The 24,297-nt window shown below is 43.6% G+C and overlaps 15 non-coding genes and 10 pseudogenes across 15 annotated transcripts; all 25 read left to right on the top strand.

Annotated features, from left to right (window-relative positions):
• The first annotated feature begins 372 nt into the window (after nucleotides 1–372).
• Nucleotides 373–491, top strand: LOC148383365 (5S ribosomal RNA). Its single transcript, XR_015853616.1, has one exon. It is a non-coding gene; the product is annotated as a 5S ribosomal RNA (ribosomal RNA).
• A 468-nt stretch (nucleotides 492–959) lies between these two features.
• LOC148383366 (5S ribosomal RNA) lies at nucleotides 960–1,078 on the top strand. Its single transcript, XR_015853644.1, has one exon. It is a non-coding gene; the product is annotated as a 5S ribosomal RNA (ribosomal RNA).
• Nucleotides 1,079–1,549: 471 nt separating this feature from the next.
• On the top strand, nucleotides 1,550–1,668 carry LOC148383367 (5S ribosomal RNA). The gene has a single exon (XR_015853785.1). It is a non-coding gene; the product is annotated as a 5S ribosomal RNA (ribosomal RNA).
• Nucleotides 1,669–2,138: 470 nt separating this feature from the next.
• LOC148383368 (5S ribosomal RNA) lies at nucleotides 2,139–2,257 on the top strand (annotated as a pseudogene).
• A 464-nt stretch (nucleotides 2,258–2,721) lies between these two features.
• LOC148383369 (5S ribosomal RNA) lies at nucleotides 2,722–2,840 on the top strand (annotated as a pseudogene).
• Nucleotides 2,841–3,310: 470 nt separating this feature from the next.
• On the top strand, nucleotides 3,311–3,429 carry LOC148383370 (5S ribosomal RNA). The gene has a single exon (XR_015853664.1). It is a non-coding gene; the product is annotated as a 5S ribosomal RNA (ribosomal RNA).
• A 470-nt stretch (nucleotides 3,430–3,899) lies between these two features.
• On the top strand, nucleotides 3,900–4,018 carry LOC148383371 (5S ribosomal RNA). The gene has a single exon (XR_015853708.1). It is a non-coding gene; the product is annotated as a 5S ribosomal RNA (ribosomal RNA).
• Nucleotides 4,019–4,488: 470 nt separating this feature from the next.
• Nucleotides 4,489–4,607, top strand: LOC148383372 (5S ribosomal RNA). The gene has a single exon (XR_015853845.1). It is a non-coding gene; the product is annotated as a 5S ribosomal RNA (ribosomal RNA).
• A 9,716-nt stretch (nucleotides 4,608–14,323) lies between these two features.
• Nucleotides 14,324–14,432, top strand: LOC148383373 (5S ribosomal RNA; annotated as a pseudogene).
• Nucleotides 14,433–14,902: 470 nt separating this feature from the next.
• On the top strand, nucleotides 14,903–15,021 carry LOC148383374 (5S ribosomal RNA; annotated as a pseudogene).
• Nucleotides 15,022–15,491: 470 nt separating this feature from the next.
• Nucleotides 15,492–15,610, top strand: LOC148383375 (5S ribosomal RNA). The gene has a single exon (XR_015853674.1). It is a non-coding gene; the product is annotated as a 5S ribosomal RNA (ribosomal RNA).
• A 470-nt stretch (nucleotides 15,611–16,080) lies between these two features.
• Nucleotides 16,081–16,199, top strand: LOC148383376 (5S ribosomal RNA; annotated as a pseudogene).
• Nucleotides 16,200–16,669: 470 nt separating this feature from the next.
• Nucleotides 16,670–16,788, top strand: LOC148383377 (5S ribosomal RNA; annotated as a pseudogene).
• Nucleotides 16,789–17,258: 470 nt separating this feature from the next.
• On the top strand, nucleotides 17,259–17,367 carry LOC148383378 (5S ribosomal RNA; annotated as a pseudogene).
• A 470-nt stretch (nucleotides 17,368–17,837) lies between these two features.
• Nucleotides 17,838–17,956, top strand: LOC148383379 (5S ribosomal RNA). The gene has a single exon (XR_015853609.1). It is a non-coding gene; the product is annotated as a 5S ribosomal RNA (ribosomal RNA).
• A 468-nt stretch (nucleotides 17,957–18,424) lies between these two features.
• Nucleotides 18,425–18,543, top strand: LOC148383380 (5S ribosomal RNA). Its single transcript, XR_015853622.1, has one exon. It is a non-coding gene; the product is annotated as a 5S ribosomal RNA (ribosomal RNA).
• Nucleotides 18,544–19,014: 471 nt separating this feature from the next.
• LOC148383381 (5S ribosomal RNA) lies at nucleotides 19,015–19,133 on the top strand. The gene has a single exon (XR_015853665.1). It is a non-coding gene; the product is annotated as a 5S ribosomal RNA (ribosomal RNA).
• Nucleotides 19,134–19,603: 470 nt separating this feature from the next.
• On the top strand, nucleotides 19,604–19,712 carry LOC148383382 (5S ribosomal RNA; annotated as a pseudogene).
• A 471-nt stretch (nucleotides 19,713–20,183) lies between these two features.
• Nucleotides 20,184–20,302, top strand: LOC148383383 (5S ribosomal RNA; annotated as a pseudogene).
• Nucleotides 20,303–20,772: 470 nt separating this feature from the next.
• LOC148383384 (5S ribosomal RNA) lies at nucleotides 20,773–20,891 on the top strand. The gene has a single exon (XR_015853720.1). It is a non-coding gene; the product is annotated as a 5S ribosomal RNA (ribosomal RNA).
• Nucleotides 20,892–21,361: 470 nt separating this feature from the next.
• LOC148383385 (5S ribosomal RNA) lies at nucleotides 21,362–21,480 on the top strand. The gene has a single exon (XR_015853755.1). It is a non-coding gene; the product is annotated as a 5S ribosomal RNA (ribosomal RNA).
• A 470-nt stretch (nucleotides 21,481–21,950) lies between these two features.
• Nucleotides 21,951–22,059, top strand: LOC148383386 (5S ribosomal RNA; annotated as a pseudogene).
• Nucleotides 22,060–22,530: 471 nt separating this feature from the next.
• LOC148383387 (5S ribosomal RNA) lies at nucleotides 22,531–22,649 on the top strand. Its single transcript, XR_015853756.1, has one exon. It is a non-coding gene; the product is annotated as a 5S ribosomal RNA (ribosomal RNA).
• A 469-nt stretch (nucleotides 22,650–23,118) lies between these two features.
• On the top strand, nucleotides 23,119–23,237 carry LOC148383388 (5S ribosomal RNA). Its single transcript, XR_015853830.1, has one exon. It is a non-coding gene; the product is annotated as a 5S ribosomal RNA (ribosomal RNA).
• A 470-nt stretch (nucleotides 23,238–23,707) lies between these two features.
• Nucleotides 23,708–23,826, top strand: LOC148383389 (5S ribosomal RNA). The gene has a single exon (XR_015853812.1). It is a non-coding gene; the product is annotated as a 5S ribosomal RNA (ribosomal RNA).
• The last annotated feature ends 471 nt before the right edge of the window (nucleotides 23,827–24,297 follow it).

Below are 24,297 nucleotides of genomic sequence, written 5' to 3' on the forward strand. Positions count from 1 at the left end.
GACCTTTAAACTATAACCCGAGTTTCAAACCTATATTGTGTGGTGTCATCCATAGCATTGTAGTTCACGTCTTTAACCGCTAGAGAGCAGACTATGTACAGTGAATAAAGAGGCTGGCTCCATGCGAACTCAAAGCAGCAGTCTTTATTTGTAAAAGAACCCAAAACAGCACATTGCGCTTTGCTGTAGGGTTTTTCCACTTTTCATGACACTTACTTTGATACAGCAAAATGCAGGTCGCAATGGCAAATTTGTGCTACCACATAAAAAGCTGTCAGTAACTTTTCATTAAAGCCATGTATCCATGATACGCCGGCTTGGTTTTCAGGTGCGATTGTGTCTATAAATTGCAACATTTCGAGACCTACAATGGCTTACGGCCATACTACCCTGAGAACGCCCGATCTCGTCCGATCTCGGAAGCTAAGCACGGTCGGGCCTGGTTAGTACTTGGATGGGAGACCGCCTGGGAATACCAGGTGCTGTGAGCTTATTTCTTCTTCTTCCACTTCAATTGTTAAAGCAAAATTTTACAACACAATTTTTACCACGTATGGCATTCGGAAACTGCAAGCCGAGTTTTAACTCTGACCTTTAAACTATAACCCGAGTTTCAAACCTATATTGTGTGGTGTCATCCATAGCATTGTAGTTCACGTCTTTAACCGCTAGAGAGCAGACTATGTACAGTGAATAAAGAGGCTGGCTCCATGCGAACTCAAAGCAGCAGTCTTTATTTGTAAAAGAACCCAAAACAGCACATTGCGCTTTGCTGTAGGGTTTTTCCACTTTTCATGACATTTACTTTGATACAGCAAAATGCAGGTCGCAATGGCAAATTCGTGCTACCACATAAAAAGCTGTCAGTAACTTTTCATTAAAGCCATGTATCCATGATACATGATTGGTTTTCAGGTGCGATTGTGTCTATAAACTGCAACATTTCGAGACCTACAATGGCTTACGGCCATACTACCCTGAGAACGCCCGATCTCGTCCGATCTCGGACGCTAAGCACGGTCGGGCCTGGATAGTACTTGGATGGGAGACCGCCTGGGAATACCAGGTGCTGTAAGCTTTATTTCTTCTTCTTCCACTTCAATTGTTAAAGCAAAATTTTACAACACAATTTTTACCACGTATGGCATTCGGAAACTGCAAGCCGAGTTTTAACTCTGACCTTTAAACTATAACCCGAGTTTCAAACCTATATTGTGTGGTGTCATCCATAGCATTGTAGTTCACGTCTTTAACCACTAGAGAGCAGACTATGTACAGTGAATAAAGAGGCTGGCTCCATGCGAACTCAAAGCAGCAGTCTTTATTTGTAAAAGAAACCAAAACAGCACATTGCGCTTTGCTGTAGGGTTTTTCCACTTTTCATGACATTTACTTTGATACAGCAAAATGCAGGTCGCAATGGCAAATTCATGCTACCACATAAAAAGCTGTCAGTAACTTTTCATTAAAGCCATGTATCCATGATACGCCGGCTTGGTTTACAGGTGCGATTGTGTCTATAAATTGCAACATTTCAAGAACTACAATGGCTTATGGCCATACTACCCTGAGAACGCCTGATCTCGTCCGATCTCGGAAGCTAAGAACGGTTGGGCCTGGTTAGTACTTGGATGGGAGACCGCCTGGGAATACCAGGTGCTGTAAGCTTGTTGCTTCTTCTTCCACTTCAATTGTTAAATCAAAGTTTTACAACACAATTTTTACCACGTATGGCATTCGGAAACTGCAAGCCGAGTTTTAACTCTGACCTTTAAACTATAACCCGAGTTTCAAACCTATACTGTGTGGTGTCATCCATAGCATTGTAGTTCACGGTGTTAACCGCTAGAGAGCAGACTATGTACAGTGAATAAAGAGGCTGGCTCCATGCGAACTCAAAGCAGCAGTCTTTATTTGTAAAAGAACCCAAAACAGCACATTGGGCTTTGCTGTAGGGTTTTTCCACTTTTCATGACATTTACTTTGATACAGCAAAATGCAGGTCGCAATGGCATATTCGTGCTACCACATAAAAAGCTGTCAGTAACTTTTCATTAAAGCCATGTATCCATGATACGCCGGCTTGGTTTTCAGGTGCGATTGTGTCTATAAATTGCAACATTTCGAGACCTACAATGGCTTACGGCCATACTACCCTGAGAACGCCCGATCTCGTCCGATCGCAGAAGCTAAGCACGGTCAGGCCTGGTTAGTACTTGGATGGGAGACAGCCTGGGAATACCAGGTGCTGTAAGCTTATCTCTTCCACTTCAATTGTTAATGCAAAATTTTACAACACAATTTTTACCACGTATGGCATTCGGAAACTGCAAGCCGAGTTTTAACTCTGACCTTTAAACTATAACCCGAGTTTCAAACCTATATTGTGTGGTGTCATCCATAGCATTGTAGTTCACGTCTTTAACCGCTAGAGAGCAGACTATGTACAGTGAATAAAGAGGCTGGCTCCATGCGAACTCAAAGCAGCAGTCTTTATTTGTAAAAGAACCCAAAACAGCACATTGCGCTTTGCTGTAGGGTTTTTCCACTTTTCATGACATTTACTTTGATACAGCAAAATGCAGGTCGCAATGGCAAATTCATGCTACCAAATAAAAAGCTGTCAGTAACTTTTCATTAAAGCCATGTATCCATGATACGCCGGCTTGGTTTTCAGGTGCGATTGTGTCTATAAATTGCAAAATTTCAAGACCTACAATGGCATACGACCATACTACCCTGAGAACGCCCGATCTTGCCTGATCACGGAAGCTAAGCACGGTCGGGCCTGGTTAGTACTTGGATGGGAGACCGCCTGGGAATACCAGGTCCTGTAAGCTTATTTCTTCTTCTTCCACTTCAATTGTTAAAGCAAAATTTTACAACACAATTTTTACCACGTATGGCATTCGGAAACTGCAAGCCGAGTTTTAACTCTGACCTTTAAACTATAACCCGAGTTTCAAACCTATATTGTGTGGTGTCATCCATAGCATTGTAGTTCACGTCTTTAACCGCTAGAGAGCAGACTATGTACAGTGAATAAAGAGGCTGGCTCCATGCGAACTCAAAGCAGCAGTCTTTATTTGTAAAAGAACCCAAAACAGCACATTGCGCTTCCATGTAGGGTTTTTCCACTTTTCATGACATTTACTTTGATACAGCAAAATGCAGGTCGCAATGGCAAATTCGTGCTACCACATAAAAAGCTGTCAGTAACTTTTCATTAAAGCCATGTATCCATGATACGCCGGATTGGTTTTCAGGTGCGATTGTGTCTATAAATTGCAACATTTCGAGACCTACAATGGCCTACGGCCATACTACCCTGAGAACGCCCGATCTCGTCCGATCTCGGAAGCTAAGCACGGTCGGGCCTGGTTAGTACTTGGATGGGAGACCGCCTGGGAATACCAGGTGCTGTAAGCTTTTTTCTTCTTCTTCCACTTCAATTGTTAAAGCAAAAGTTTACAACACAATTTTTACCACGTATGGCATTCGGAAACTTCAAGCCGAGTTTTAACTCTGACCTTTAAACTATAACCCGAGTTTCAAACCTATATTGTGTGGTGTCATCCATAGCATTGTAGTTCACGTCTTTAACCGCTAGAGAGAAGACTATGTACAGTGAATAAAGAGGCTGGCTCCATGCGAACTCAAAGCAGCAGTCTTTATTTGTAAAAGAACCCAAAACAGCACATTGCGCTTTGCTGTAGGGTTTATCCACTTTTCATGACATTTACTTTGATACAGCAAAATGCAGGTCGCAATGGCAAATTCGTGCTACCACATAAAAAGCTGTCAGTAACTTTTCATTAAAGCCATGTATCCATGATACGCCGGCTTGGTTTTCAGGTGCGATTGTGTCTATAAATTGCAACATTTCGAGACCTACAATGGCTTACGGCCATACTACCCTGAGAACGCCCGATCTCGTCCGATCTCGGAAGCTAAGCACAGTCGGGCCTGGTTAGTACTTGGATGGGACACCGCCTGGGAATACCAGGTGCTGTAAGCTTTTTTCTTCTTCTTCCACTTCAATTGTTAAAGCAAAATTTTACAACACAATTTTTACCACGTATGGCATTCGGAAACGGCAAGCCGAGTTTTAACTCTGACCTTTAAACTATAACCCGAGTTTCAAACCTATATTGTGTGGTGTCATCCATAGCATTGTAGTTCACGTCTTTAACCGCTAGAGAGCAGACTATGTACAGTGAATAAAGAGGCTGGCTCCATGCGAACTCAAAGCAGCAGTCTTTATTTGTAAAAGAACCCAAAACAGCACATTGCGCTTTGCTGTAGGGTTTTTCCACTTTTCATGACATTTACTTTGATACAGCAAAATGCAGGTCGCAATGGCAAATTCGTGCTACCACATAAAAAGCTGTCAGTCACTTTTCATTAAAGCCATGTATCCATGATACGCCGGCTTGGTTTTCAGGTGCGATTGTGTCTATAAATTGCAACATTTCGAGACCTACAATGGCTTACGGCCATACTACCCTGAGAACGCCCGATCTCGTCCGATCTCGGAAGCTAAGCACGGTCGGGCCAGGTTAGTACTTGAATGGGAGACCGCCTGGGAATACCAGGTGCTGTAAGCTTTTTTTCTTCTTCTTCCACTTCAATTGTTAAAGCAAACGTTTACAACACAATTTTTACCACGTATGGCATTCGGAAACTGCAAGCCGAGTTTTAACTCTGACCTTTAAACTATAACCCGAGTTTCAAACCTATATTGTGTGGTGTCATCCATAGCATTGTAGTTCACGTCTTTAACCGCTAGAGAGCAGACTATGTACAGTGAATAAAGAGGCTGGCTCCATGCGAACTCAAAGCAGCAGTCTTTATTTGTAAAAGAACCCAAAACAGCACATTGCGCTTTGCTGTAGGGTTTTTCCACTTTTCATGACATTTACTTTGAAAATGTGGTATATGGTTTTTGCTGCTTCGCTGGTCTTCAAAAAACACTCGGTGATCGGTGGCTGTTTCCCGACGAATGAGCACTTCAGGGACCACGGCTGATTGGGAAAAGATTTTATTCGACCGATGCCAGAGTGAAGTCTTTCCAAAAAGTTGAGTGGCCCAAGGCATGGATGTAAAAAACCCTCCCCCCCCCAAAAGGGGGAGCGAGCGAGAGCGAGCGAACCCGCGCTAGGGCGAGCCCTGGGACCAACGAACGACCCCTGCTCGAACCAACCCCCCCTCTTGTCAGGCCCGTAGCTTTTATACCTGACAAGAAGCTGATGTCACGGCTTGGGGTAACAGCTGTAGTTTTCAATCTACTAGTTTACTTCAGTCCTAAAAAGGAGATCTTGACCAGCGCTGTTGGTGATGGACAACAACAGCCACTTTCCACTTGCACACATTTCTGAAACTGAATTCTCCCTGGTCACGGACAACTGGCCCTTCTATCTTCTACCAAGTACTTATACATTACTGAAACTAAAGCTTCTCTGTACAGCAAATATAGTTTGATAGTCTTACTGCTACTATTGGATCATCTAATGCAACATACAGATACGCCTAAAGTTCAAAATTCACTTCATTCCCCCCTTCGGGACGTTACAAATGTCCCGAAAACAGTTTAACAAAAGATGACATCAGTAAACAACCAAAAAAATCTTATCCCAACCAAATTTTTTATGGTCACGTCTACAATTTGGCCTATACCTGCACAGCCTAAATTATGCTCGAGGCATGCTACTTAAGGTTACTTTAACTAGGAAAACTCAAACTATTTAGTTAGCCAATTGCTCCCTGACAACAATCTGAGGCCTCTCGGGAACCACAAGGAAAGAAAATTAAAGTCCACATTATACAGACGACAGTACCACCCCCCTTAGGTAATACCCCTACAACGGTGACAAATTCCGAAGTAATAAATTTGGTGTGGCCCGTTAGAAGCGTCAAAAAGTTGCCGGCCCTTCCTCAAGAAAAAACCTCGCCAGTCTAATGACAAGGAAAATGAGGAAGGCCCTTTCTACCATCCCCAGTGGTTCCCTTCACCTGGTGTCACCCAGGTGTAAGGAGCCCTGGCACATTACAATCCACAAAACAGTATGAGCTCACAAAACAGTATGGAAATAAAATGACATGTCCACCGACCGCTAAACAGTCAAACTGCGTTAACATGATGTTAATATGTGATGAATTAAAGTAATGCAGCATGTGGTCATTTGATGAAGTAATGAAGGACATAATATTGACGCAATATCACAGCATACTGCGAAGTTGAAACTCTCTTAGTTTTGCCCCCCTTGCATATGTATGTTTCTGTCGATGCAAATCCAGTCCACTGAATGCTCAGTAGTGAACCGCGCTGGGATCACTGCCCAGGGCCTGCTGTCCATCCAAGACCTTTATGTCCACTTCACCGTCCTCAGAGTCTCTTCCCAGGCCCCAGTCAGCGTCCAGGAGTTCTGCAATAATTGGTAGCTACTGCCAGTATTGAACAATGGCAACAGCACAAAACATTGAGTTGCAATGAAAAAAGTAGCAATGCCCAGCGTAGGCCGGAAGTCCTCCTGCCCCCCTTTGGTCAGCCCTAGTAAACGACATTTCCATAAGCAGTCGTCAGCAAACAATTCTTCTCCTCTGGGGTTGTTTGGGGCACGGAGACGATTGGTGGTCATCGTCTCATCGAAGTACTCAATAGAACCTCCGAGTGCTCCCGGCATCTACTCCTATGATCCAGAGGCCCACGTGATCCTTAAAACAAACAAACAAACAAACAAACAAACAAACAAACAAACAAACAAACAAACAAACAAACAAACAAACAAACACTCCTCCTGGGGGGAGTGTCTCATCTTGCTGTCAGTCTCGCAAGATCTCTCCTGTAGCAGAGTAACTGCTAGCCGTTCAAGTTAGCCTTTCCTGCTGCATCTGTCACCTGCTGAAGTCCTGTCAATCACGTCTCAGCAATCACTCTTTCCCAGTCCAAATATTAATTTTCTCTCCAAATTTCCTCTTTGATTTAGGTTTTTTCTCAATATCGTCAAATTGGTACCAGTCCCGTCAGTTTTGTCCAACCAATTTGTGTATGTACCTTATCTTCGTCGAAATGTGTTCTTAAATACTTTCCCTTTAATAGCAGCTTTAATGCATTCATGTGTTAAGAAATTTTCCCTATTCCTTGTTTCTGACCCAATTTCCTATTTTATTTAATTACCTTTCAAACATTTGTTGTCTATTGTGCTGCAGTCTAATCCCTATTAGCTTTAGGATTTGTCATCATTCATGCTTTTCCGTTGATAGACCTTAACCCTTACTGTCGCTAGATTGTTACCACGCTTTGCTTCCATTCCAGATTGTTATCTCCCATTAGCTTTGCTTTCGAGATTCTTCTTCTGCTCCTTCCATCACTGCCTGTTGAATTCTGGCCCATCCTGTTAAAGCCTCAAAAACAAGTGAATCCGAAAAAAACATTGAATGTCACAATTAAATTTTATATCTTCTTACTCATTCAAACGTAACCCCACCCCCCTTTGACACATTCACCCAATGTGTCATTAGGCATCCAAAAAGGAACCGGCAAATGTCCTACCACATCATCATATGTCTTGCAGCCAGTCCTGTTGAACCTTGCACTCATCCAGGACCGTAATCCCCAAGTTCCTGAAAATTGACTGTGCACCTCACACTCGGCAATACCAACAACAGACACTTGTACTCACAAAACTACACAGGCATCGAGTATCTACTAAATGAAAATAGACACACAATGAATCATGGCGCACGGGGATTCCGTCCTGAAAATCATCAATCATCATAAAAATCAAAAGGGTTAGGGTTAACATTTTCACGTGAATTCAACCTAAACTTTCCAAGACTGCAATCGACAGCCTGCAAAAGTAATACAAGTTATAAAACAACCAGCAATCTGCTCCTCGGCTGGCAGTTGATGCTGCAATAAGTCAAGTGACACACAGAAACAAAGCAAAGCTCGCACTTGCCACAAGCAAGCTGAAGTTTCAAATGTATGCTTGTCATTTACATAGTCTGTCACCCTATCGGGTGAGTCCAGGTTTGTCATGTCATATCGTCCATCGTCCTAATGTTTGATATTAGACCTGTCTTGTCCATCCATGTTGCTGAATTCAAAGTCAAAGTCAAAGTCAGCTTTATTGTCAATTTCTCCACACGCCAAAGACACACAAAGAAACCGAAATTTCGTTCCCCCCTTTCCCACGGTGACAAGACATGGCTCACAACAGACAACAAGTAAACAAGTACAACAAAAGTACTTCAAAGTACTTTTACAAAAGTACAAAAGTAAAATTCGGCCTTCTCCATGAACTATTTTGCTGTTCACGGTGCCTCTGATTAACCATCAGCTGTTAGTCATCACTCTTGGGTGTTCCCGTCTCAGGTGAGAGGAATCTTACCCTCAACTGTGACCCTTTCATACCAACTCCAAAATACTTTGGCCTTTCACACTGCTCCCAACACATACACTCATTCCTAACCACACAAATGCCACTCCATTTGATTCTATCACTCATACCACAACAAACAAATTTAGTATGTGTAAGTGAGCAGGCAATCAGTGAATACTAACAATAACCCTTCATTTCCGTATGTTCTCCCCAATTAAATATTTCCTACATTCGTACCTCACCTTTACCGTAAAATTGCCAAATAAATGCCTTCATTGTACTATGTAGAATGACAATAAAGATTTTCTGATTCTGATGATTCCGATTAAAAATTTCCACTGTTGAGCATGTTCATAGGTGAGCACGTTAATAGGTGAGCATGGTGAAAGAAGCAGCCTCAGATGGTTCCTAAATAATTTTGTCCTAATCCATCGTTCTGATCGAGCAGCTGGGTAAAGATACTCCAACAGTCTACTCCACCACGTTATTTTCACTTTGCCATATTAAGGCATTTGTTATTCGAGTCCTATCACATTTGTCATCGCGTTCACTATCACTTGGTGTGACTCTTCGTATTAGTAGTAGCCGTATTATTCTTAACTGTCAAAAGTTTTCATGGCTGTTATTCCTTGATTTTATCGGACTTGTTTGACACCAGAATTTCCCCGTGAGGTGTGATTAACTTCTAATTTATTAATTAGCTCCATTGAACAATCTAATCACCTCTTGACTGCATCCTAATGGGTCTTAATGCCCTATGTTCCCTTCTCCAAAGTGTCAATGACTAAATGTCTAATCGTTAAGCTGGATGGGCTAAATGTGATTCTACTCTTATTTCTTACAGTTTTAGCCTATCTGTTTTATCCAAATTTAATCTCCGACTATGATGCTTTTCCTTTTTCTGTAACACTACACATTTTGCTCCTTATTTCTTTATACGTCTTTATTTATCAAGACTCCTCAGTTGTGTCAAACTCAGTGTCCAAGCAAGCTTCCCTCCACTCTGACCCAAGCTCCACCAGTTTTGATAACGTCTCAGCAGCTTCATGCATCTTTCAGGTCTCATGTGTCTTTCGCCGCACCTCATTGTCAAGTTGTTGTCTTTGGTTGTACTCTCAGAGTCAACTCATCTCTCACTCTTGGATGAGTCCATTTTCAACTGAGTCCATTCTCATCTTGTGAGTTCCTTCGTTCTTTGTACTGCGTTGTGCTCCCCCCAGCACAAATATAGTCCTTCTTTGCTCTTGCGAAGGTCAAAGGTGCCTCAGAGCCATGCACCGTTTTCTTGTTGTTCTCAGCTGTCGGTGGAGTCTCGGGCTCGAGTTTCAGAGTAACTGATGGCCACTGAAAGAGACAGACTGGGATACCAAACTTAAATATCATCTCCCAATATGCCATTAATTTCATAGTGCCTTTTGTTAATCAAACTTCAAATTCTACTATTATCGACGATGTAATACACTTGAGAAAGACGGCGCCTTTCCTTCATGAGCTCTCGGATGTACTGTGATGGACCTCATTTGAACCATTGTAAATTGGCAGATTACCCCAAACTTAAATTGCCAGTCTTAACTGTGATTTCTCTCAATTATACTGCAATTTCCAGAAGCTCATTCTATTTTCAGGCTACATTCTGTTGTTTATTTTTCCTAACTTTGATTTTATGCCATCCTCTTCATTACCTTTCCTGATTTGAGCCTTCGATTTCTGATAAAGTTTCCAAATTGTGCATACCGTATTTGCCGGTGTACAGGTCGACTCGGTGTATAAGTCGACCCCCTAAAATTCGACGGAAATTTACGATTTTATGATATATCCTTTGTATAAGTCGAGCTCAATTGTTGCATTATATTAAACTTCAAAATTCAATATGCGAAATTTATTGACGAAATGTGTTCAAATTCCGGGAGGCCGTGCGCATGCGGCTGTTTATAAGCACCGCGGAGGAGATCGCGGCCGGCGAGCTCGCGCACGCCGCCCGGCACCAACGGGAGGCCGGAAATAGCTCCAAGCCGAGCGGATCGGCACTTTATAAGCACCGCGGAGGAGATCGCGGCGCCTCATTGGACTTCCAGCGGCCGGCGAGCTCGCGCACCCGCCCGGCACATCCGGGAGGCCGTGCGCACGAGCCAAGTGGCCGAAAATAGCCCCCCCCGAGCGGATCGGCTGTTTATAAGCACCGCGGAGGTGTTCGCGGCGCCTCATTGGACTTCCAGCGGCCGGCGAGCTCGCGCACCCGCCCGGCACATCCGGGAGGCCGTGCGCACGAGCCAAGTGGCCGAAAATAGCCCCCGCCGAGCGGATCGGCTGTTTATAAGCACCGCGGAGGTGCTCGCGGCGCCTCATTCGACTTCCAGCGGGCCGCGCACTCGCGCACGCCGCCCGGTTCAAATTTTCTAAGTGCAACGCACAATGAGATGCATGAGAAACGGCCTTGGTTACCATCACATTTGAAGCGATGAATACGAAGTTAAATTTTATGACTCGGTGTATAAGTCGAGGTCGATTTTTTTCGGTCGATTTTGGATCGAAAAAGGTCGACCAATACACCGGCAAATACGGTAGTATCATCTCCATTTTGACTTAAGTATCAATGGTGTTATGCTCACTTTACAGATATTACTGAACTATCTTGAATCTTTAAATTCACTGCCACTACATTGAAAGCCATTTCTCAGCTGTTCACTTTCCCCATGCTCCTGTTAGGCTCCACTATTCAAATCTAGGATGTGATTTTCATCTGAATTTCTTACTTTTGGACTTCTAAATCGCTCCTATCGCTAATTTATTTGTACCGAGTAGACTTTTACAAGGGTATTAAGAGAACCAACAGATTACTTCCAAATCCAATATCTCCTCGTTGGCATCTCCTCCTCTAATTTGGACTTACTGCTTTTGACCTGTGAGTCTTGTTACATAGGCGCGGGTCGCCCTTGTCGAGCCAAAATTTATGAGCGGGCTCTCCGTGAGTACGATTCAGTTCTATGTCTAAATCCAGAGAATTCCTTTAATTCTAGCTGGCACTGTGGCCCTCACTTGATACCTCTCTTGCGCTCATAAATTAGTCTTCACCTGTTAGCCGGCTGTTAAACATTCATTCTAAGTTCAGTCTGTGTCTCTTTGTCCTGGAGCCAATGGATGTATCCGCTGTGTCGGGTTTTTTATGTAAACAGAAAATCTGAAATGTTAATGACACACTCCTCTCGACATACCTACATACTCATCTATATTGGTGTCGTATGGCTTAACATATGCATGCTTCTTGTTTCTCTTGTTAGACAGCTATGGGACATTAATTATCATGGGTTGCAGTTAGCTCAGGACCTCCACTGTTGGTCATGCATTCTTTTGCCCCTCTCGCTACCAGCAAGGTAGGCCCCAAAATGGGCACAACTCTGGCCCCGCGCCCCGCCCCCACGTCACCCACACGAGGAGTACCTAGCCTTAAAACACGGTGGGCAGGTACAGGTTGGCCACTCCCTGTCCCGCCCCCGAAGCCAGATTCCTCTCCCCGAGCGGGCACCGCAGGCGGGCACGCGCCCCAGAGCACCGAGAAGCACACTATCCTATCCATTCCATTTGTTTCTTCTACAAGCACTCACACGCACTCAAGAGCACACACACACTTACTCACGATTGCGCACACGCGCACACCCGCACACTCACATACACACACCCATGGGTACCCACACACACACACACACACACAGGGATCCCACACGTCTCTGCACGCGCAGACAATCACAAACAGACGCCGTTGAGCGATAAACGCTCACGCACAAACATAGAAGACAGAGCAGGATTCGAATCCATTCCACGTTTTGCTGTTTGCTAACTGCGGCTATGCAGTTTGGTGTTTAACAGTGCAGATATGCACTGACAAATACGCATGTCTTACTTAACTTTCGTTTCGTTTCGTTTCTAATAGCGCTTTATATTTTCCCCTTTATTTTCTGCAGAATTTAACTTAAGTGTGCACACAAACTACTTTTTTCCCAAGGTATACCAATCCTTGCACTCCAGAGGCCTCATTGCCACGTTTTCCCTTTTTCACACAGAGGGATTTTCTCTACACACACAATGCCGTCCAGCACCTATTTCCCAAACGCGGTCTGTACAGGCTCAAATTTATCAAACTTTGACAGATGTGCATGCTATTATGACACGTCCCCATAGAGGAATCGAACCGCAAGCAGATCATATCAGCTTAATCAATATTCGAAAACCGCCAGTCCTTTTAAGTTTTACCTGGGGGCCTCTTACACCAGCATTTAAATTGATAAGCCTTATAACTCACATACACCTCTAATTCGATCAGTGCCCAAACGACGTGGCTTCGCGCGCATCATTCTCTTCGGCCCACAGGTCCCTGACCTGGCCGGATATTTCCTGCATCCACTCCCACGGTACGGATGCCAAGGTTGCGCTCGTTCCTATTGGCCAAACGCGGTCGACGCAACCTCCCTTTTGCGCTGGACTTTGGCAGAGACTAGGCTCCCACCGGACATCTCGGCTATAGCCCCTGGCCCGTGTGGATTCACCCATATCTTGTCGCAGCATAGTTCAATCGTACCCGTGTTTCCGCCACAATCACACAGCTAAAATTTCGATCCTCCGCGGGACCACTGAAACGACTAATTTCCACGTCCACGTTTTATGGGACTTCCTACTATTTTCTTCTCGTGACAGCCGACCAGCGTTGTTCTCGACAACCTGTCCTGTTTCACATTCGCCCTCCCTGGAGCGTTTATTTCTTCTCGTTTATCATTCTCACCAGACATGTCATGCATACAATTCCCAAAACGTTTTGTTACTGTTCCCTTTTTATTTATTGTTTTTTATTTATTTTTCCTGTTTTTATTTTACTTTTCTTTCGCTGTCTCTATTTGGGGCCACTCCCCCTTCAAAAGTCGCATTATGCCGGCTTTTGACTAGGAGAGACAATTTTCCCTGGAGCCCGCCGTGGCCCCCTCAGATCCGTTTAACTGCCCTCCGTGCGGGGGACAACGCTCCCTCCCCCCCTTTCCAAGAGCGAGCATGCTGCGGCGACTTTGAGTGCAAGCAACTCACCTCAAAACAGGTCGTCGGCTGGCCGCTGGATGCTCGCGGAGAGAGCGGACGGGACGGTCCCCTGGAGAACACGAATCCTGTTCGTGACGCCAAAAATGTGGTATATGGTTTTTGCTGCTTCGCTGGTCTTCAAAAAACACTCGGTGATCGGTGGCTGTTTCCCGACGAATGAGCACTTCAGGGACCACGGCTGATTGGGAAAAGATTTTATTCGACCGATGTCAGAGTGAAGTCTTTCCAAAAAGTTGAGTGGCCCAAGGCATGGATGTAAAAAACCCTCCCCCCCCCAAAAGGGGGAGCGAGCGAGAGCGAGCGAACCCGCGCTAGGGCGAGCCCTGGGACCAACGAACGACCCCTGCTCGAACCAACCCCCCCTCTTGTCAGGCCCGTAGCTTTTATACCTGACAAGAAGCTGATGTCACGGCTTGGGGTAACAGCTGTAGTTTTCAATCTACTAGTTTACTTCAGTCCTAAAAAGGAGATCTTGACCAGCGCTGTTGGTGATGGACAACAACAGCCACTTTCCACTTGCACACATTGCTGAAACTGAATTCTCCCTGGTCACGGACAACTGGCCCTTCTATCTTCTACCAAGTACTTATACATTACTGAAACTAAAGCTTCTCTGTACAGCAAATATAGTTTGATAGTCTTACTGCTACTATTGGATCATCTAATGCAACATACAGATACGCCTAAAGTTCAAAATTCACTTCAATACAGCAAAATGCAGGTCGCAATGGCAAATTCGTGCTACCACATAAAAAGCTGTCAGTATCTTTTCATTAAAGCCATGTATCCATGATACGCCGGCTTGGTTTTCAGGTGCGATTGTGTCTATAAATTGCAACATTTCGAGACCTACAATGGCTTACGGCCATACTACCCTGAGAACGCCCGATCTCGGAAGCTAAGCACGGTCGGGCCTGGTTCGTACTTGGATGGGAGACCGCCTGGGAATACCAGGTGCTGTAAGCTTTTTTCTTCTTCTTCCACTTCAATTGTTAAAGCAAAATTTTACAACACAATTTTTACCACGTATGGCATTCGGAAACTGCAAGCCGAGTTTTAACTCTGACCTTTAAACTATAACCCGAGTTTCAAACCTATATTGTGTGGTGTCATCCATAGCATTGTAGTTCACGTCTTTAACCGCTAGAAAGCAGACTATGTACAGTGAATAAAGAGGCTGGCTCCATGCGAACTCAAAGCAGCAGTCTTTATTTGTAAAAGAACCCAAAACAGCACATTGCGCTTTGCTGTAGGGTTTTTCCACTTTTCATGACATTTACTTTGATACAGCAAAATGCAGGTCGCAATGGCATATTCGTGCTACCACATAAAAAGCTGTCAGTAACTTTTCATTAAAGCCATGTATCCATGATACGCCGGCTTGGTTTTCAGGTGCGATTGTGTCTATAAATTGCAACATTTCGAGATCTACAATGGCTTACGGCCATACTACCCTGAGAACGCCTGATCTCGTCTGATCGCAGAAGCTAAGCACGGTCAGGCCTGGTTAGTACTTGGATGGGAGACAGCCTGGGAATACCAGGTGCTGTAAGCTTATCTCTTCTTCTTCCACTTCAATTGTTAAAGCAAAATTTTACAACACAATTTTTACCACGTATGGCATTCGGAAACTGCAAGCCGAGTTTTAACTCTGACCTTTAAACTATAACCCGAGTTTCAAACCTATATTGTGTGGTGTCATCCATAGCATTGTAGTTCACGTCTTTAACCGCTAGAGAGCAGACTATGTATAGTGAATAAAGAGGCTGGCTCCATGCGAACTCAAAGCAGCAGTCTTTATTTGTAAAAGAACCCAAAACAGCACATTGCGCTTTGCTGTAGGGTTTATCCACTTTTCATGACATTTACTTTGATACAGCAAAATGCAGGTCGCAATGGCAAATTCGTGCTACCACATAAAAAGCTGTCAGTAACTTTTCATTAAAGCCATGTATCCATGATACGCCGGCTTGGTTTTCAGGTGCGATTGTGTCTATAAATTGCAACATTTCGAGACCTACAATGGCTTACGGCCATACTACCCTGAGAACGCCCGATCTTGTCCGATCTCGGAAGCTAAGCACGGTCGGGCCTGGTTAGTACTTGGATGGGAGACCGCCTGGGAATACCAGGTGCTGTAAGCTTTTTTCTTCTTCTTCCACTTCAATTGTTAAAGCAAAATTTTACAACACAATTTTTACCACGTATGGCATTCGGAAACTGCAAGCCGAGTTTTAACTCTGACCTTTAAACTATAACCCGAGTTTCAAACCTATATTGTGTGGTGTCATCCATAGCATTGTAGTTCACGTCTTTAACCGCTAGAGAGCAGACTATGTACAGTGAATAAAGAGGCTGGCTCCATGCGAACTCAAAGCAGCAGTCTTTATTTGTAAAAGAACCCAAAACAGCACATTGCGCTTTGCTGTAGGGTTTTTCCACTTTTCATGACATTTACTTTGATACAGCAAAATGCAGGTCGCAATGGCAAACTCATGCTACCAAATAAAAAGCTGTCAGTAACTTTTCATTAAAGCCATGTATCCATGATACGCCGGCTTGGTTTTCAGGTGCGATTGTGTCCATAAATTGCAACATTTCGTGATCTACAATGGCTTACGGCCATACTACCCTGAGAACGCCCGATCTCGTCTGATCGCAGAAGCTAAGCACGGTCAGGCCTGGTTAGTACTTGGATGGGAGACAGCCTGGGAATACCAGGTGCTGTAAGCTTATCTCTTCTTCTTCCACTTCAATTGTTAAAGCAAAATTTTACAACACAATTTTTACCACGTATGGCATTCGGAAACTGCAAGCCGAGTTTTAACTCTGACCTTTAAACTATAACCCGAATTTCAAACCTATATTGTGTGGTGTCATCCATAGCATTGTAGTTCACGTCTTTAACCGCTAGAGAGCAGACTATGTACAGTGAATAAAGAGGCTGGCTCCATGCGAACTCAAAGCAGCAGTCTTTATTTGTAAAAGAACCCAAAACAGCACATTGCGCTTTGCTGTAGGGTTTTTCCACTTTTCATGACATTTACTTTGATACAGCAAAATGCAGGTCGCAATGGCAAATTCGTGCTACCACATAAAAAGCTGTCAGTAACTTTTCATTAAAGCCATGTATCCATGATACGCCGGCTTGGTTTTCAGGTGCGATTGTGTCTATAAATTGCAACATTTCGAGACCTACAATGGCTTACGGCCATACTACCCTGAGAACGCCCGACCTCGTCCGATCTCGGAAACTAAGCACGGTCGGGCCTGGTTAGGACTTGGATGGGAGACCGCCTGGGAATACCAGGTGCTGTAAGCTTATTTCTTCTTCTTCCACTTCAATTGTTAAAGCAAAATTTTACAACACAATTTTTACCACGTATGGCATTCGGAAACTGCAAGCCGAGTTTTAACTCTGACCTTTAAACTATAACCCGAGTTTCAAACCTATATTGTGTGGTGTCATCCATAGCATTGTAGTTCACGTCTTTAACCGCTAGAGAGCAGACTATGTACAGTGAATAAAGAGGCTGGCTCCATGCGAACTCAAAGCAGCAGTCTTTATTTGTAAAAGAACCCAAAACAGCACATTGCGCTTTGCTGTAGGGTTTTTCCACTTTTCATGACATTTACTTTGATACAGCAAAATGCAGGTCGCAATGGCAAATTCGTGCTACCACATAAAAAGCTGTCAGTAACTTTTCATTAAAGCCATGTATCCATGATACGCCGGCTTGGTTTTCAGGTGCGATTGTGTCTATAAATTGCAACATTTCGAGACCTACAATGGCCTACGGCCATACTACCCTGAGAACGTCCGATCTCGGAAGCTAAGCACGGTCGGGCCTGGTTAGTACTTGGATGGGAGACCGCCTGGGAGTACCAGGTGCTGTAAGCTTTTTTCTTCTTCTTCCACTTCAATTGTTAAAGCAAAAGTTTACAACAAAATTTTTACCACGTATGGCATTCGGAAACTGCAAGCCGAGTTTTAACTCTGACCTTTAAACTATAACCCGAGTTTCAAACCTATATTGTGTGGTGTCATCCATAGCATTGTAGTTCACGTCTTTAACCGCTAGAGAGCAGACTATGTACAGTGAATAAAGAGGCTGGCTCCATGCGAACTCAAAGCAGCAGTCTTTATTTGTAAAAGAACCCAAAACAGCACATTGCGCTTTGCTGTAGGGTTTATCCACTTTTCATGACATTTACTTTGATACAGCAAAATGCAGGTCGCAATGGCAAATTCGTGCTACCACATAAAAAGCTGTCAGTAACTTTTCATTAAAGCCATGTATCCATGATACGCCGGCTTGGTTTTCAGGTGCGATTGTGTCTATAAATTGCAACATTTCGAGACCTACAATGGCTTACGGCCATACTACCCTGAGAACGCCCGATCTCGTCCGATCTCGGAAGCTAAGCACGGTCGGGCCTGATTAGTACTTGGATGGGAGACCGCCTGGGAATACCAGGTGCTGTAAGCTTGTTTCTTCTTCTTCCACTTCAATTGTTAAAGCAAAATTTTACAACACAATTTTTACCACGTATGGCATTCGGAAACTGCAAGCCGAGTTTTAACTCTGACCTTTAAACTATAACCCGAGTTTCAAACCTATATTGTGTGGTGTCATCCATAGCATTGTAGTTCACGTCTTTAACCGCTAGAGAGCAGACTATGTACAGTGAATAAAGAGGCTGGCTCCATGCGAACTCAAAGCAGCAGTCTTTATTTGTAAAAGAACCCAAAACAGCACATTGCGCTTTGCTGTAGGGTTTTTCCACTTTTCATGACATTTACTTTGATACAGCAAAATGCAGGTCGCAATGGCAAATTCGTGCTACCACATAAAAAGCTGTCAGTAACTTTTCATTAAAGCCATGTATCCATGACACATGATTGGTTTTCAGGTGCGATTGTGTCTATAAATTGCAACATTTCGAGACCTACAATGGCTTACGGCCATACTACCCTGAGAACGCCCGATCTCGTCCGATCTCGGACGCTAAGCACGGTCGGGCCTGGTTAGTACTTGGATGGGAGACCGCCTGGGAATACCAGGTGCTGTAAGCTTTTTTTCTTCTTCTTCCACTTCAATTGTTAAAGCAAAAGTTTACAACACAATTTTTACCACGTATGGCATTCGGAAACTGCCAGCCGAGTTTTAACTCTGACCTTTAAACTATAACCCTAGTTTCAAACCTATATTATGTGGTGTCATCCATAGCATTGTAAATCACGTCTTTAACCGCTAGAGAGCAGACTATGTACAGTGAATAAAGAGGCTGGCTCCATGCGAACTCAAAGCAGCAGTCTTTATTTGTAAAAGAACCCAAAACAGCACATTGCGCTTTGCTGTAGGGTTTTTCCACTTTTCATGACATTTACTTTGATACAGCAAAATGCAGGTCGCAATGGCAAATTCGTGCTACCACATAAAAAGCTGTCAGTAACTTTTCATTAAAGCCATGTATCCATGATACGCCGGCTTGGTTTTCAGGTGCGATTGTGTCTATAAATTGCAACATTTCGAGACCTACAATGGCCTACGGCCATACTACCCTGAGAACGCCCGATCTCGTCCGATCTCGGAAGCTAAGCACGGTCGGGCCTGGTTAGTACTTGGATGGGAGACCGCCTGGGAATACCAGGTGCTGTAAGCTTTTTTCTTCTTCTTCCACTTCAATTGTTAAAGCAAAATTTTACAACATAATTTTTACCACGTATGGCATTCGGGAACTGTAAGCCGAGTTTTAACTCTGACCTTTAAACTATAACCCGAGTTTCAAACCTATATTGTGTGGTGTCATCCATAGCATTGTAGTTCACGTCTTTAACCGCTAGAGAGCAGACTATGTACAGTGAATAAAGAGGCTGGCTCCATGCGAACTCAAAGCAGCAGTCTTTATTTGTAAAAGAACCCAAAACAGCACATTGCGCTTTGCTGTAGGGTTTTTCCACTTTTCATGACATTTACTTTGATACAGCAAAATGCAGGTCGCAATGGCAAATTCGTGCTACCACATAAAAAGCTGTCAGTAACTTTTCATTAAAGCCATGTATCCATGATACGCCGGCTTGGTTTTCAGGTGCGATTGTGTCTATAAATTTCAACACTTCAAGACCTACAATGGCTTATGGCCGTACTACCCTGAGAACGTCCGATCTCGGAAGCTAAGCACGGTCGGGCCAGGGTAGTACTTGGATGGGAGACCGCCTGGGAATACCAGGTGCTGTAAGCTTTTTTTCTTCTTCTTCCACTTCAATTGTTAAAGCAAAAGTTTACAACACGATTTTTACCACGTATGGCATTCGGAAACTGCAAGCCGAGTTTTAACTCTGACCTTTAAACTATAACCCGAGTTTCAAACCTATATTGTGTGGTGTCATCCATAGCATTGTAGTTCACGTCTTTAACCGCTAGAGAGCAGACTATGTACAGTGAATAAAGAGGCTGGCTCCATGCGAACTCAAAGCAGCAGTCTTTATTTGTAAAAGAACCCAAAACAGCACATTGCGCTTTGCTGTAGGGTTTTTCCACTTTTCATGACATTTACTTTGATACAGCAAAATGCAGGTCGCAATGGCAAATTCGTGCTACCACATAAAAAGCTGTCAGTAACTTTTCATTAAAGCCATGTATCCATGATACGCCAACTTGGTTTTCAGGTGCGATTGTGTCTATAAATTGCAACATTTCGAGATCTACAATGGCTTACGGCCATACTACCCTGAGAACGCCTGATCTCGTCCGATCTCGGAATCTAAGCACGGTCGGGCCTGGTTAGAACTTGGATGGGAGACCGCCTGGGAATACCAGGTGCTGTAAGCTTATTTCTTCTTCTTCCACTTCAATTGTTAAAGCAAAATTTTACAACACAATTTTTACCACGTATGGCATTCGGAAACTGCAAGCCGAGTTTTAACTCTGACCTTTAAACTATAACCCGATTTTCAAACCTATATTGTGTGGTGTCATCCATAGCATTGTAGTTCACGTCTTTAACCGCTAGAGAGCAGACTATGTACAGTGAATAAAGAGGCTGGCTCCATGCGAAGTCAAAGCAGCAGTCTTTATTTGTAAAAGAACCCAAAACAGCACATTGCGCTTTGCTGTAGGGTTTTTCCACTTTTCATGACATTTACTTTGATACAGCAAAATGCAGGTCGCAATGGCAAATTCGTGCTACCACATAAAAAGCTGTCAGTAACTTTTCATTAAAGCCATGTATCCATGATACGCCGGCTTGGTTTTCAGGTGCGATTGTGTCTATAAATTGCAACATTTCGAGACCTACAATGGCGTACGGCCATACTACCCTGAGAACGCCCGATCTCGTCCGATCTCGGAAGCTAAGCACGGTCGGGCCTGGTTAGTACTTGGATGGGAGACCGCCTGGGAATACCAGGTACTGTAAGCTTATTTCTTCTTCTTCCACTTCAATTGTTAAAGCAAAATTTTACAACACAACTTTTACAACGTATGGCATTCGGAAACTGCAAGCCGAGTTTTAACTCTGACCTTTAAACTATAACCCGAGTTTCAAACCTATATTGTGTGGTGCCATCCATAGCATTGTAGTTCACGTCTTTAACCGCTAGAGAGCAGACTATGTACAGTGAATAAAGAGGCTGGCTCCATGCGAACTCAAAGCAGCAGTCTTTATTTGTAAAAGAACCCAAAACAGCACATTGCGCTTCCCTGTAGGGTTTTTCCACTTTTCATGACATTTACTATGATACAGAAAAATGCAGGTCGCAATGGCAAATTTGTGCTACCACATAAAAAGCTGTCAGTAACTTTTCATTCAAGCCATGTTTCCATGATACGGCAGCTTGGTTTTCAGGTGTGATTGTGTCTATAAATTGCAACATTTCGAGACCTACAATGGCTTACGGCCATACTACCCTGAGAACGCCCGATCTCATCCGATCTTGGAAGCTAAGCACAGTCGGGCCTGGTTAGTACTTGGATGGGAGACCGCCTGGGAATACCAGGTGCTGTAAGCGTTTTTCTTCTTCTTCCACTTCAATTGTTAAAGCAAAATTTTACAACATAATTTTTACCACGTATGGCATTCGGAAACTGTAAGCCGAGTTTTAACTCTGACCTTTAAACTATAACCCGAGTTTCAAACCTATATTGTGTGGTGTCATCCATAGCATTGTAGTTCACGTCTTTAACCGCTAGAGAGCAGACTATGTACAGTGAATAAAGAGGCTGGCTCCATGCGAACTCAAAGCAGCAGTCTTTATTTGTAAAAGAACCCAAAACAGCACATTGCGCTTTGCTGTAGGGTTTTTCCACTTTTCATGACATTTACTTTGATACAGCAAAATGCAGGTCGCAATGGCAAATTCGTGCTACCACATAAAAAGCTGTCAGTAACTTTTCATTAAAGCCATGTATCCATGATACGCCGGCTTGGTTTTCAGGTGCGATTGTGTCTATAAATTTCAACACTTCAAGACCTACAATGGCTTATGGCCGTACTACCCTGAGAACGTCCGATCTCGGAAGCTAAGCACGGTCGGGCCAGGTTAGTACTTGGATGGGAGACCGCCTGGGAATACCAGGTGCTGTAAGCTTTTTTTCTTCTTCTTCCACTTCAATTGTTAAAGCAAAAGTTTACAACACGATTTTTACCACGTATGGCATTCGGAAACTGCAAGCCGAGTTTTAACTCTGACCTTTAAACTATAACCCGAGTTTCAAACCTTTATTGTGTGGTGTCATCCATAGCATTGTAGTTCACGTCTTTAACCGCTAGAGAGCAGACTATGTACAGTGAATAAAGAGGCTGGCTCCATGCGAACTCAAAGAAGCAGTCTTTATTTGTAAAAGAACCCAAAACAGCACATTGCGCTTTGCTGTAGGGTTTATCCACTTTTCATGACATTTACTTTGATACAGCAAAATGCAGGTCGCAATGGCAAATTCGTGCTACCACATAAAAAGCTGTCAGTAACTTTTCATTAAAGCCATGTATCCATGATACGCCGGCTTGGTTTTCAGGTGCGATTGTGTCTATAAATTGCAACATTTCGAGACCTACAATGGCTTACGGCCATACTACCCTGAGAACGCCCGATCTCGTCCGATCTCGGAAGCTAAGCACGGTCGGGCCTGGTTTTTACTTGGATGGGAGACCGCCTGGGAATACCAGGTGCTGTAAGCTTTTTTCTTCTTCTTCCACTTCAATTGTTAAAGCAAAATTTTACAACACAATTTTTACCACGTATGGCATTCGGAAACTGCAAGCCGAGTTTTAACTCTGACCTTTAAACTATAACCCGAGTTTCAAACCTATATTGTGTGGTGTCATCCATAGCATTGTAGTTCACGTCTTTAACCGCTAGAGAGCAGACTATGTACAGTGAATAAAGAGGCTGGCTCCATGCGAACTCAAAGCAGCAGTCTTTATTTGTAAAAGAACCCAAAACAGCACATTGCGCTTTGCTGTAGGTTTTTCCACTTTTCATGACATTTACTTTGATACAGCAAAATGCAGGTCGCAATGGCAAATTCATGCTACCAAATAAAAAGCTGTCAGTAAGTTTTCATTAAAGCCATGTATCCATGATACGCCGGCTTGGTTTACAGGTGCGATTGTGTCTATAAATTGCAACATTTCAAGAACTACAATGGCTTATGGCCATACTACCCTGAGAACGCCCGATCTCGTCCGATCTCGGAAGCTAAGCACGGTCGGGCCTGGTTAGTACTTGGATGGGAGACCGCCTGGGAATACCAGGTGCTGTAAGCTTATTTCTTCTTCTTCCACTTCAATTGTTAAATCAAAGTTTTACAACACAATTTTTACCACGTATGGCATTCGGAAACTGCAAGCCGAGTTTTAACTCTGACCTTTAAACTATAACCCGAGTTTCAAACCTATATTGTGTGGTGTCATCCATAGCATTGTAGTTCACGTCTTTAACCGCTAGAGAGCAGACTATGTACAGTGAATAAAGAGGCTGGCTCCATGCGAACTCAAAGCAGCAGTCTTTATTTGTAAAAGAACCCAAAACAGCACATTGCGCTTTGCTGTAGGGTTTTTCCACTTTTCATGACATTTACTTTGATACAGCAAAATGCAGGTCGCAATGGCAAATTCATGCTACCAAATAAAAAGCTGTCAGTAACTTTTCATTAAAGCCATGTATCCATGATACGCCGGCTTGGTTTTCAGGTGCGATTGTGTCTATAAATTGCAACATTTCGAGACCTACAATGGCATACGGCCATACTACCCTGAGAACGCCCGATCTCGTCCGATCTCGGAAGCTAAGCACGGTCGGGCCTGGTTAGTACTTGGATGGGAGACCGCCTGGGAATACCAGGTCCTGTAAGCTTATTTCTTCTTCTTCCACTTCAATTGTTAAAGCAAAATTTTACAACACATATTTTACCACGTATGGCATTCGGAAACTGCAAGCCGAGTTTTAACTCTGACCTTTAAACTATAACCCGAGTTTCAAACCTATATTGTGTGGTGTCATCCATAGCATTGTAGTTCACGTCTTTAACCGCTAGAGAGCAGACTATGTACAGTGAATAAAGAGGCTGGCTCCATGCGAACTCAAAGCAGCAGTCTTTATTTGTAAAAGAACCCAAAACAGCACATTGCGCTTTGCTGTAGGGTTTTTCCACTTTTCATGACATTTACTTTGATACAGCAAAATGCAGGTCGCAATGGCAAATTCGTGCTACCACATAAAAAGCTGTCAGTAACTTTTCATTAAAGCCATGTATCCATGATACGCCGGTTTGGTTTTCAGGTGCGATTGTGTCTATAAATTGCAACATTTCGAGACTTACAATGG

This window comes from Syngnathus floridae, chromosome 17 (assembly GCF_059516105.1).
Source record: "Syngnathus floridae isolate MCC-2025c chromosome 17, RoL_Sflo_1.0, whole genome shotgun sequence".
Classification (NCBI taxonomy): domain Eukaryota; kingdom Metazoa; phylum Chordata; class Actinopteri; order Syngnathiformes; family Syngnathidae; genus Syngnathus; species Syngnathus floridae.